Source organism: Neoarius graeffei, chromosome 11 (genome assembly GCF_027579695.1).
Source record: "Neoarius graeffei isolate fNeoGra1 chromosome 11, fNeoGra1.pri, whole genome shotgun sequence".
Taxonomy (NCBI): domain Eukaryota; kingdom Metazoa; phylum Chordata; class Actinopteri; order Siluriformes; family Ariidae; genus Neoarius; species Neoarius graeffei.
In genome coordinates this window covers 22,574,471-22,586,778 of record NC_083579.1, presented here as the reverse complement: position 1 = coordinate 22,586,778, position 12,308 = coordinate 22,574,471, and the positions used below count along the sequence as shown (strand labels likewise).

At 42.4% G+C, this 12,308-nt stretch overlaps 1 protein-coding gene across 1 annotated transcript in view; it reads right to left on the bottom strand.

Moving 5' to 3' along the window:
• The window catches only part of pacrg (PARK2 co-regulated), a 659,472-nt gene that overhangs the window by 611,483 nt on the left and 35,681 nt on the right, over positions 1 to 12,308 (bottom strand). The window lies entirely within an intron of this gene.

Here is a 12,308-nt window from a genome sequence, read left to right as displayed (position 1 = left end):
CCTGCTGGGGCGCCCTTTCACCCTCTGTTCGGACCACGCGCCCCTGCAGTGGCTCCACCGCATGAAGGATGCCAACGCGCGGATCACCTGTTGGTATCTGGCACGCCAGCCGTTTAAATTCCAGGTGCTCCACAGGCCGGGGGCGCAGATGGTCGTGGCAGATTTCCTCTCCCGTCGGGGGGGGGGGGGAGTCGGCTGCAGGCCGGACGACTCCCGCCTGAGTCGGGCGGTGGGGATATGTGGCAGCGGGGGCGTGGTCAAGCGTTGGTCTGTGAATGGAGGGCGAAGTGGTAGAATCACTGCACCTCATGGGAATTAACCTGTGTTTGTGTGTCTTCCCCAGTGACCGCACCCTATAAGAGGAGAGGGAGAGCAGAGGAGGGGAGCTCTCCCCCAACCAGAACACTTCTGTGTGTGCGCGTGTGCCTGGGAGAGTAGATGTAAAGCTGAAAAGCTAAAATTAAAGGGTTTTTGAGAACTCAGTTCTGGCCTGCCGTGCTTCTGTGCTCCACCCACCTGGTCTGATTCTACAGTAGGGTTAAAAAAAAAAAAAAAGGATGCACTCTTTACAAGACACCAGGATTCAAGTGAATAGCTTGAAAGAGTAAGAGGGAGTGCATGTAAAACAAATATCAACTACAGAGGACACTATCTATGGGTTGGTTCTCAGGAGGATAAAATGTCTATTAGCAATTAAAATGTTTAGGGAAGCGAAATCACTGGGTAACTACAGTTGCCATTGTATAAACGGTGCCTCCCAGTATCGCCTCCCTAAATTATCATGATAATGGAAGAAGCTTTCCTACATGCAAACAGTAAAAACTTTTAAAAAATAAATAAATAAATGAATGAATGAATGCTTACCTGTGCAGACTTTGAATTAGGAAACATTGTTTTCGCTCGCTCCGAAAAATGGTCCACAAATTGAAAATAGTTCCGTTTCATTGGGCATGCATGTTAGGACTGCTCAACCACAAATCAATGATTGAGAAAACCACATGCAACTAGAAAACCACAAATCGAAAATAGTCCCATTTAATTGGGCATGCGTGAAACACGAGGACTGCTCAACCACAAATCAATGACCGAGAAAACCACGCGCAACTAGAAAACCATAAATCGAAAATAGTTATGTTTCATTGGGCATGCGTGTTTGAAAAAATAAATGGGGGATGCTAAGAAAATTCTCAGAGTAACGGAAAAAATCTCGGATGATACAAAACGTAATTTTCCCATATGAAAATCAGTGTATGCTGTATTCGCCAAAAACTGCATTTTCCCATACAAAATATGGGGAAACCGTATAAGCTGACATGTAGGATTCTAAGAAACTCAGAATTTCCAAGATTACAATTAAAAAAACTACAAGAAAAAAATCTGCAATTCTCTGAGATTATAAAGCCTTAAATTTATGAGAAAAATACTCAAATTTGAAGATTTAAAAGTCAGAAATTAAGAAGAAGTCACAAATGTATGAGAAAAGAACCTCTCATGCTTCCTGGCTGCAGCACATTCTGGGAAATTTAAGAGAAAATCTCTTATATTGTGTGACTGAGGATGAAAGACCGCATTTCCTATCACACTTAGCTCAGTGGTTTCACATTAATAGAAGAGAAGAATCCACACACTGAAATTAACAGGAAACTGCTCTTTGCACAATAATTATACATTTATAAACAGCTAAGATTAAAAAAAAGGACACAAATAAACAAACCTGTACAGTAGGGTGGTCCTCAAATATATGCCAAAAATAAAAATTTGACTTTCTTAAGGTGCTTCCTCACTAAGTTGTTCAGCTTGCTGAGAAAACATTTTATGCAAAATTTTATTTTGATACGACTATTCTAACCACTGCCACGCACGGGTTGAAATTTGTACTATTTGAGCATATTTGCGAAAACCAACAAGAAGCAAATGTGCATGTTCACCTAAGCAATACATATTGAAGAATGACAAACAGGAGTCCAAGACAAAAAAAAAAATATTATGCCACTGTTCACATATTTGTTTAGATCAAACAGTCATAATGGGTGGTGTTTTGTTACGATTTCTTGGCTTCCGGGAACTGACGCCGATGCCATTCCACTACTTGCAACAGGTATTGCCGCTGCTGCTCATCTTTTGTCAGGATTTGATTATAGTCCTAGATTAGTGCCACTCCTCTCTCAGCAAAGTCATTGACCACAGCAATACCATGCAGGGCCTTCTTTGATGGCTGGAATGATGGGTCCTCTTCCCACTTTGAGGGTCCTTGACGAGGAAGTCGGTGTCAATGTTGAATGCCTCAAAAATGTGACCCGAGGCAGATGTAACAAAATCTGCCACAGTTTTGTTTGCAACGGCTTCCTTCGCCTCTGTGTCCACTGTTGCACGTGGTTGATGATCATCATCCGCTTCGTCTTTCAAAGCAGCCACAATCCCACGCTTTTCATCATCTGTGATGCTGCTGTCAAATAGGGCAAGTCCGGCTAGGTCCTCACTCAGATACCAGAGGTATCTGGCAAACTTCTTACTGGTGGCTTTCGCAATATCAGAATCAGGATAGGAGACCAGTCCCTTCAGGAATGACAAATTACCAGCTGGAGCAGCGACTGCAGATGGAGCACTGAACCAGGCCTTGACATACAGTGCTCCAGTGAAAGCTGTGAAGCGTTTCAGGCCAGAGAGTTCCTCAGTAGATAACTGAAACTGGTTTCTAAACAAAAACATCGATTGCATAGATGACATGTGCCATCCACCTGGCATGCAAAAAACAGGGCTCATGTGGCATTGGTTAATATTATTCAAATCACTTGAAATTTTACCCAATTTATGTTTTCCCCAAGTGGAACAAGAAAATGAAGTAGCACCTTTAAAAAGTTGAAGTTTGTTTTTGGGGACCACCCTACTGTACAGTTAATACTTTCATCTCCCATTGTATCCAGGAAGCACATCAAGTGTGTGCTCCCCGGCTTCCGTGCATTCTGGGAAATGCAGGTGAAAATCTCTTATATTGTGCGATCAAGGAGGAAAGACTGTATTTCCTATAACTCTCAGCTCAACTGTGGCTTCTGTGGTGTGATGACACTGATTCTACTTTACAAAGTTATGTGATCTGGTTCGTTGACAAAAAAACAAACAAAAAAAACCCATGACTTTTTTTTAAGTTTGCTTCTTGTAAATTTGTGACTTTTGAATCTGTGAATCTCTGAATTATGACTTTATAATCTCAGAGAATATCCAAGTTTTTTCTCATAAATTTCCAACTTTAATCTCAAATTTCTCAGGAAATTTCTCTTTTTTTCTCAGAATATTACCCCCTCCATTAGGCGCGCACACACACACACACACACACACACACAGCCATGGTTCATACCTGCAAAACGCATGAACAAACTCAAAATGGACTCAGGGTTGCAGTTTCTCAGTTTTTTAGTAATTTAATGTAAAATATCCTTCAGCTGTTATTTCAGCATATATTAATACCATGCATAGTCAAGAGCGTATCAAATATAACATCACATAGTGGGGTCCAAATGTCTGAGAGCACTAGAGAAAATGCTTCTTTTTGGCATTCTTTTTCAATTTAATACAAAGTTTTTAATTCAAATTATATTATCTTTATAATTATAATTATATTAGCAATAACATGAATCAGAAGTAGAATCTTAGAAATATTTGCATAAATTTCTGCATTTCTTACTATTTAGTATGTCCCCTTTTTGCTTTAATGATAGTGTGCACTTGAGCTGACATGGACTCCACAAGTTTGTTGAATCAATATCATGGTCAATATCCATGATATGGTCAATGTGACCAATTTGCTTACATTTAAATAGTGACCTAGACATTGTACAACATCTTGAATATTGAATAGAATATTGAATTTCTTTTTTTTTTAATTTTAGAACATTCAAAAAACTTTGTTGATTTCCAGTTTTAAATAAAACAAGATTACAGATTTTCTGTGTGGTCTCAGACTTTTGGACCCTGCTGTATGTACAACTGTGATGAAAATAAGTATGAATAGCACCTTTGGTGCTTGGGCTGGTCATTTGCTGCTTGTTACTGTTGTGTTTTAGGTTTTGCTGTTATCAGTCTGATTTGTTGTTGTGTTTTATTTTACTTTGGTGTTTTTTAGTTATTGTTGTGGTTCTCATTCACTATGTTTACATGAACAAAACATTGCAGTTTTTGCCCTTATTTTGAAAAAGCTACGAAGCTAATGAAAATGAATATTCCACTAATATTTCTATTTACATGCAGCCATGAATAGTCCTATTAACGTAAAAAGCTCCCAATGTTGGTTTGTGTACAACACACAGAGCTGACTGCAGATAAACGAGAGGCCATGTGTCGCAAACTGCCGTAAAAAACCCAACTGAGACGCAAATTTCGAATGCACTGTAAACATGTCCAAAGAATGCTCCGAAAACCTGAATAATAATCGGCAGATCTCACGTCTTAATCAAAAAATATAAAATTTGGAATAAGGACAAATTTGTTGTATCAAAATGGAATATATTGTTTACACGACCCGTATCAAATCCGGAATCCTGTCATATTCAGAATAACAGTGCATGTTAACGTACTGATCTGCTCTTGTGCTTCTGCGGGTATTCCATGAAGTGAGCTAATAAAAGCGAGGCTTATTTGAAGTAACAATTCAATCTAGACTCAATGAGTTCCATCACTGAAGTTCAGGTGCAACTTATTTAGAAGCTGTAATTGGCTAACTGAGGCTCGTGTGCATGCACACGATATTTAATCAGCCCTACGAGTCCAGTGAAGATATATCCCTCATCAAAAAATTCCCGTGCAGGGATTGGCCAAGAATAACTCAGGTGACATAAAATGGTTCCACCATTGATGGAGCAATGTATCTCATGATGTCCAAAATTTAAAAAAAAAAAAAAAAAGGATATGGTGTCAGTCAGTCATGGTATATCCTGGATATACCATGAACTGATGTCACAATTTCAAGCTATACAGCCGACTCGAGTCACAGCTGTGGCTCCACAAGCATTTCTGTGTGTGTAGATCTATGCATCATGATTATGCCTAGCGAGGCAGGCAAGAGCATGCCTAACTGCCCAAAGAATGCTCCTAAAACCTGAATAATATTGGCAGATCTCACGTCTTAATCAAAAAATAAAAATTCGGAATAAGGACAAATTTGTTACATCAAAATGGAATATGGACCTGCACATGCACAGGTCAAAGGGAAGGTCACTCTGACATAAACAACAAACATGGCTGCCTCCAGTGAGTGCATGCCAAGATTCAATCTTAACACTTTTTAGTTTGGAATTTTTTGATGAGGGATATCTAAATAAAAAAATGTACCATGCACTGAGAAGCACTGGTAATTATGGATTCTCTTTGGGACTGCACCCCTCACAAAATAGTACTATGCCAGTCACTTCAGAGAATCCATAATTTCAACCGAAGCCTCTCAGTATATTTGATTAATACAGAATATGAGAAAGACTGAGAGAATCAAGATGAGTTTTTTTTCACTCCAACTCCAGCAAACAACCACTTATCAGTATAAAAACATTACTGCGAATAAAAGCAACAACTTGCCAAATAGCAAAGTTCAAGAAGCAGCATATCAGAAAATGACAATAAATGCATAACTTAAAAAAGTAAACTCATAGACAATTAAAATCAAAATAAAGACAAATTAATTTGGTTCTATAGTCCAAATTAACATGCTACAAACTTGATCTACGAAATAGATCAAGTCTTGAAGTCTCTACAAAATAGATCAATGACAAAGTCGCATAACTGAGGAATTCTGAAAGACACTGAAGAACACTGGGGGAAAAAAATGTTCATTGAATTGACTTGATTCAAATGTCTCCATTGGTTCCACATGAATTAATTAAGATGCAGCCAATATGATCATGGATTTTTAAAACTCTGGAATAAAAATCTAACACTGCATGTGGAAATGCTGCCCTCTACACTACTGTGCCACACACAGTTGGCTCAAATTCATTTAAAAGAGACATATTATGAAAAACTCACTTTTTCAGTGCTTGTGCACATACATTTAGGTATCTGGAGCCAACCAACCCACAAACTCTGAAATAAGACATCCAGTCAGTTTCTTTTGTACTGCCCATTTCAGAAAACATGAGCATCAGCAAGCCGTTTAGATGTGGCTCCCCTTTCTAAAATCACAAGCAGAGCTCATCAGAATTATTCTGCCCTTCCTACCTATCTCCCGTATCTCCACTCATGGCCTAAAAATTGCCTTTGTAAATGAATATTCATGAGGAAAGTGCTATCTGATTGACTGGTGGAAGAGGGGGGTTGGGTTTAGCAGTTCATGCTCATTATCGTTTAAAGGAACAGGCACACAAATCAGGCATTTTGAACAGGACTGTTTAGACAGGGTGAGAAGGAAGTTGTGATGCTTTATCGTCACGTTATTTTAACCAAAATATGTCACCGTCTTTTAATTCAGACCTCAGGAAACTGTGTCAACTTGTGGAAAAGGGGTATAATATGTCACCTTTAATACTAGTCATAATTGCATGACATTAATGTTACCTCACGTTTCCTCGATAAAAATCAAACGAGGAGATTTTATGGTTTTGTTTAAATTAAAATATACTATAAGCAATGAGATCATGTTTTGTTGGCAAATTAAGTATTTTTATGTAAACTATGCATAATATTTTCTCTTAAATTTAACCGACCATATATTCCCTTTTGGCAATGTGCATTATGGTGGAACAACTGTTCTTTCCACCCAACGGGACCACAAAGCACAAAGCCTGGCCAGTAGAATTCATCAGACTAAACTAAGCTTCAAAACTAACCTGACACAGAGCAGGTTTGTCCAAATGCATTTCTTGCCATAGTAACTCAGCAGGGCTTACGATTAGCTTCGTTTGTGGAACTGAATTTGATAGAAGTCAGCTGGGCTCTTTGAAATAAACCTGGTTTAGCAAGCATTTACCGTTTTTTTTTTTTTTGCTGTTCTGTTTCTGATTTGATGTTGTGTGTTTGATTTCACCGTTGTTTTCGGTGTTGTGCAAGTTCACACTTGACAAGCGCTAGCTCAAAGTTCAGTTCACACAAATTAAAATCCACTAGTTCTCATTCAAGCCCTGTGATGATCTGGTGACTTGTCCAGGGTGTAGCCCGCCTCTCACCCATACTCAGCTGGGACAGGCTCCAGCTTCCCCATGACCCTGCACAGGATAAGCAGTTACAAATAATGGATGGATAGATGGATACTTCTCATTCATAATTCACAGTCCCAAAAGTGAATTAGTTCATGTTCATTTCTTCCAAACTTTTTTTTACTATGTGCTATTGAACCATGGAGATTAACTTTAAAGGCGTCGTGCGGTAATTTCAGCAATCAGGCTATATCATGTGTCAAAATGTCGGGTTTGGTGGGTTATTCAAGCCCCTCGGTTTCCCGCGATCTCAGTGTCACGATGCGCCCGCTACAAGCATTTAAAGTTGACGCGCACAGCCAAATTTAGGCAGCCAGCCATTAACTAGGTCAACTTATGTGTGACGTCATACCAGTAACCTCCCTTGGGTGATGCTGGCCTGTCCCCATGTTTTCTCTATGGCGTGCGTTTACCAGAGTTGTTTACATTGCGGATTTTGTGGATTTATTCAGTTTGTGGATAGTTTTGAACACTCAAAACACTATGAAATGATGTATTAATATTCTGTGATACAAAATGCCTAATCGGTGTATTGTGTTTGGCTGTAACAACAAACACTGAACACTATTTGTGACTGTTGTTATCAATGGATCTGATTTCAAGGTCATGGCTAGGTATTGATAGAAAAAAATAATTTTTTAAAAAACACATTGTGGCAGCGGGGGCGTGGTCAAGCGCCGGTCTGTGACAGGAGGGCGGAGCCAGGGAAGGTGAGTGGCAGAATCATTACACCTGACGGTAATTAACCTGTGTTTTGTGTGTTTTCCCAGTAACCGCGCCCTATTTAAGGAGGCAGAGCAGAGAAGAGCTCATCCCGGGACAAGAAAACAGTGTGTGTGTTTCGTTATCAGATTAAAACTGGCGGTTATACTGAAAAGTCTGGCAATAAAAAGCCTATTTGCATCTGAAGCGTTGTCCTGCCGTCCTCTGTGGTCCACCCACACTTCAGAGAGCTCTACAGTGGTGCCAAAACCTGGGACAAGGTGGAGCACCAACCTCGCAGCCCCATGGAATCCTCCCCGTTCGCGGACCTGGTCCACGCCCTCGCCACTGCTCAGCAAAGCCAGCACCAGGCGCTCGTCACGCTCCGAAAGGAGCAAGAGCGGCGCTTCGAAGCCCTGGTGTTGGCCCAGCAGGAAGATCGCGAGGCGTTCCGGCATCTCGCGTCGGCGGGGTCCACCAGTGCCCCGGCCTCGGGCCCGTCTCCCCTCACCGTGACCAAGATGGGCCCGCAGGACGACCCCGAGGCGTTTCTCACATTGTTCGAGCAGGTCGCCGAAGCCTCGGGGTGGCCGATGGAGCAGCGCGCCTCCTCCCCCTCCTGACGGGAGAGGCGCAGCTGGCCGCGCTATAACTCCCCGCCGGCTGGCCTACGCGGACCTTCGCCGAGCCGTCCTCCAGCGCGCGGAAGCGCTGGCGCTGTTCTGGCGTGCGCCCCACGCGCTGGAGGACGGCTCGGCGAAGGTCCGCGTAGGCCGGTCGGCGGGGAGTTATAGCGCGGCCAGCTGCACCTCTCCCGTCAGGAGGGGGAGGAGGCGCGCCGCGCGCTGCTCCATCGGCCACCCCGAGGCTTCGGCGACCTGCTCGAACAATGTGAGAAACGCCTCGGGGTCGTCCTTCGGGCCCATCTTGGTCACGGTGAGGGGAGACGGGCCTGCGGCCGGGGCGCTGGTGGACCCCGCCGACGCGAGATGCCGGAACGCCTCGCGATCTTCCTGCTGGGCCAGCACCAGGGCTTCGAAGCGCCGCTCTTTCTCCTTTCGGAGCGTGACGAGCGCCTGGTGCTGGCTTTGCTGAGCCGTGGCGAGGGCGTGGACCAGGTCCATGAACGGGGAGGATTCCATGGGGCTGCGAGGTTGGTGCTCCACCTTGTCCCGGGTTTTGGCACCACTGTAGAGCTCTCTGAAGTGTGGGTGGAGCACAGAGGACGGCAGGACAACGCTTCAGATGCAAATAGGCTTTTTATTGCCAGACTTTTCAGTATAACCGCCAGTTTTAATCTGATAGCGAAACACACACACACTGTGTTCTTGTCCCGGGATGAGCTCTTCTCTGCTGTCCCTCTGCCTCCTTAAATAGGGCGCAGTTACTGGGAAAACATAGGTTAATTACCGTCAGGTGTAATGATTCTGCCACTCACCTTCCCTGGCTCCGCCCTCCTGTCACAGACCGGCGCTTGACCACGCCCCCGCTGCCACACACGTGTTGTGTTTCTATGTATCAATCATTAATTGTACAAAATGATTTTCATACATTTATGTATTTGTCATATCTTTCTTTGTCACATGAAGTGTTGTATTGATAACACGTGGCACATAATTTTAGCAAATGGATGACAGAAGATTAATTGAAAGATTTATGCCACAGAGCTGCCTTTAACTAATAATTATCACTTATTACTGACGATTGTACGTTTACTAAACAATACAATACAAAGCTCAATACTCCCAGCCTATAACATACTGAATATCAAGTTAAAATCAACCGCAATAAAAGGAAAATGATGAAAACTGGAATATCAAGGGGTCTACTGTATCAGAAGGCCCACTGCATTTCGCGAGATCGCAAGCTGTCAAGTTGCTAGAATTCAATCTTTCTAGCTATACTTTCACCCCCTACAGCTATCAGTATTACACACAATCATAGATTAATCACACAGCATTCTAATTCAAGTGAAAATGGTCTTTAAAAATACACATAAGTAGTGATTTAGTCAGAGAAACCAACCAAAACAAGTCTTCAAGTCGCCCGTCTTTGTTTCTGTCGTCGTCAGAACTGTCCTCATTTTCTTCTGAAGATGAGCTCTCAGGTTCAAATCTGTAAGGCTGGATACCACCAGGACATTCAGCTGTCAAAATCTCTACTTGTGGGCCATTTTCTTCTTCTGTATCGGTAAAATCAAAGCTAATTTCCTCAGCATCACTCCTATTTTCTGGTGTGTCCGTCATTGCAACTGCACCGAGTGGTTACTGGTATGACGTCACGCAGCTGTTCCATTGACCGAGAGGGGGCGCTGCGAACGCGGAAAATTTCAAGTGATGGGCATGATCAAATAAGGACCGATTACAACCGCCGGGAAGCTTTTGAAAAATCGACGGTCAATTTATTTCGAATCTCAAAAGCATTCTGGTGCAGAATAATGTGACTTTTATCGCCACTGCGTGACGCCTTTAAAACCCAAGACTGTATGCTTAAAACACTGTAAAAAGGTATTTCAAAATGTTAATCGGCCTCACCCAGAATCAAAGGGCATAACTCCCATTTTGGGGCATAACTGTATACTTTAAAGCATTACATAATATCACTGTCCACAAAAATTAAAATGAAAGAAGCAATCAAAGAAAAAAGGAGAGGAACACTTCAAATTGGCAATGCACCCGTCCACACAGCACAGGTGGAAGGTGCAGAAGCAGCCAAATGTGGCTTTGAACTGTTGCCCCGCGCACCTTACTCACCCGAGCTGGCACCATCTGACTTCTATCGGTTTCCAAAACTGAAACCCCATTTTCAGAGTGATGAAGAAGTCATCCATGCTGTTGAAAAAGATCCGAAGGCTCACGATGGGACCTTCTTCCGCAAAGGCATAAAGAAGCTTGAACACTGGTGGACCAAGTGCATTGAAGTTAAAGGAGACGATGTGGAAAAATAATGCAAAAACAATCTTTCTCCTGTGATGTTTTCTGGGTGATGCCGAGAACTTTTTGAAGTACCCCTGTATATTTGTTTTACCATTTACTGTATCATAAAGCAGGACAACTAAAACCAGTTTGGTTTACAAATATAATTCCTGGGGTGAGGCCATGAAACACAGTTATTCTTCTTCTTTATATTTTTCTTTATGATTGGAAAACAGCTTTTTGATGCATTACTGCCACCTTCAAGCAGGGAGCTTCGGGTGACTCATTCATGACACCTATGGTTCACATTCATGAGAAGCAAACTGATTCATTCGGTACACCGTTCACCAAAAATATGAGCATGTTCAATGAACGATGCTCATTTAGTGTGTTCATTCACAACACTGGTTGTGTTTTTAACCCTCTGGGGTCGAGAGCTTCGCGGGCAAAGCTTGACAGGTTTAGAACGAGTGTATTTAGATAAATATCTTTGTGAGTTTATCATCATACAAGCATGATAAACATATTGACAGAAACTTTATACAGTGGTGCTTGAAAGTTTGTGAACTCTTTAGAATTTTCTATATTTGTGCATAAATATGACCTAAAACATAATCAGATTTTCACACAAATCCTAAAAGTAGATAAAGAGAAACCAGTTAAACAAATGAGACAAAAATATTATACTTGCTCATTTATTTATTGAGGAAAATGATCCAATATTACATATCTGTGAGTGGCAAAAGTATGCGAACCTTTGCTGTCAGTATCTGGTTTGACCCCCTTGTGTAGCAATAACTGGAGCGCAGGTGGCCAAGTGGTTAGAGCGCTTGACCACTAAGCGAATGGTCCCTGGTTCGAGCCTCGGCTCGACGGGGATCTGGGGCTCGCTCCCTGTCCACCCAGCAGTGAATGGGGACCTGGTGGAAACACTGGGGAAGTTAAAGGCGGCAAGGAAAGGAACTGGCCACCCTACCTCACTATGCCGATGGCCCAGGACAAGTGCGCTCTCTAACAGGCACTCCCCCAATGTACGAAAACGTATATGGGACTCCCCCTTTGTAGCAATAACTGCAACTAAACGTTTCTGGTAACTGTTGATCAGTCCTGCACACCATCTTGGAGGAATTTTAGCCCATTCATCCGTACAGAACAGCTTCAACTCTGGGATGTTGGTGGGTTTCCTCATATGAAGTGCTCACTTCAGGTCCTTCCACAACATTTCGATTGGATTAAGGTCAGGACTTTGACTTGGCCATTCCAAAACATTAACTTTATTCTTCTTTAACCATTCTTTTGGAGAACGACTTGTGTGCTTAGGGTCGTTGTCTTGCTGCATGACCCACCTCCTCTTGAGATTCAGTTCACGGACAGATGTCCTGATATTTTCCTTTAGAATTCACTGGTATAATTCAGAATTCATTGTTCCATCAATGATGGCAAGCTGTCCTGGTCCAGATGCAGCAAAACAGGCCCAAACCATGATACTACCATGTTTCACAGATGGGATAAG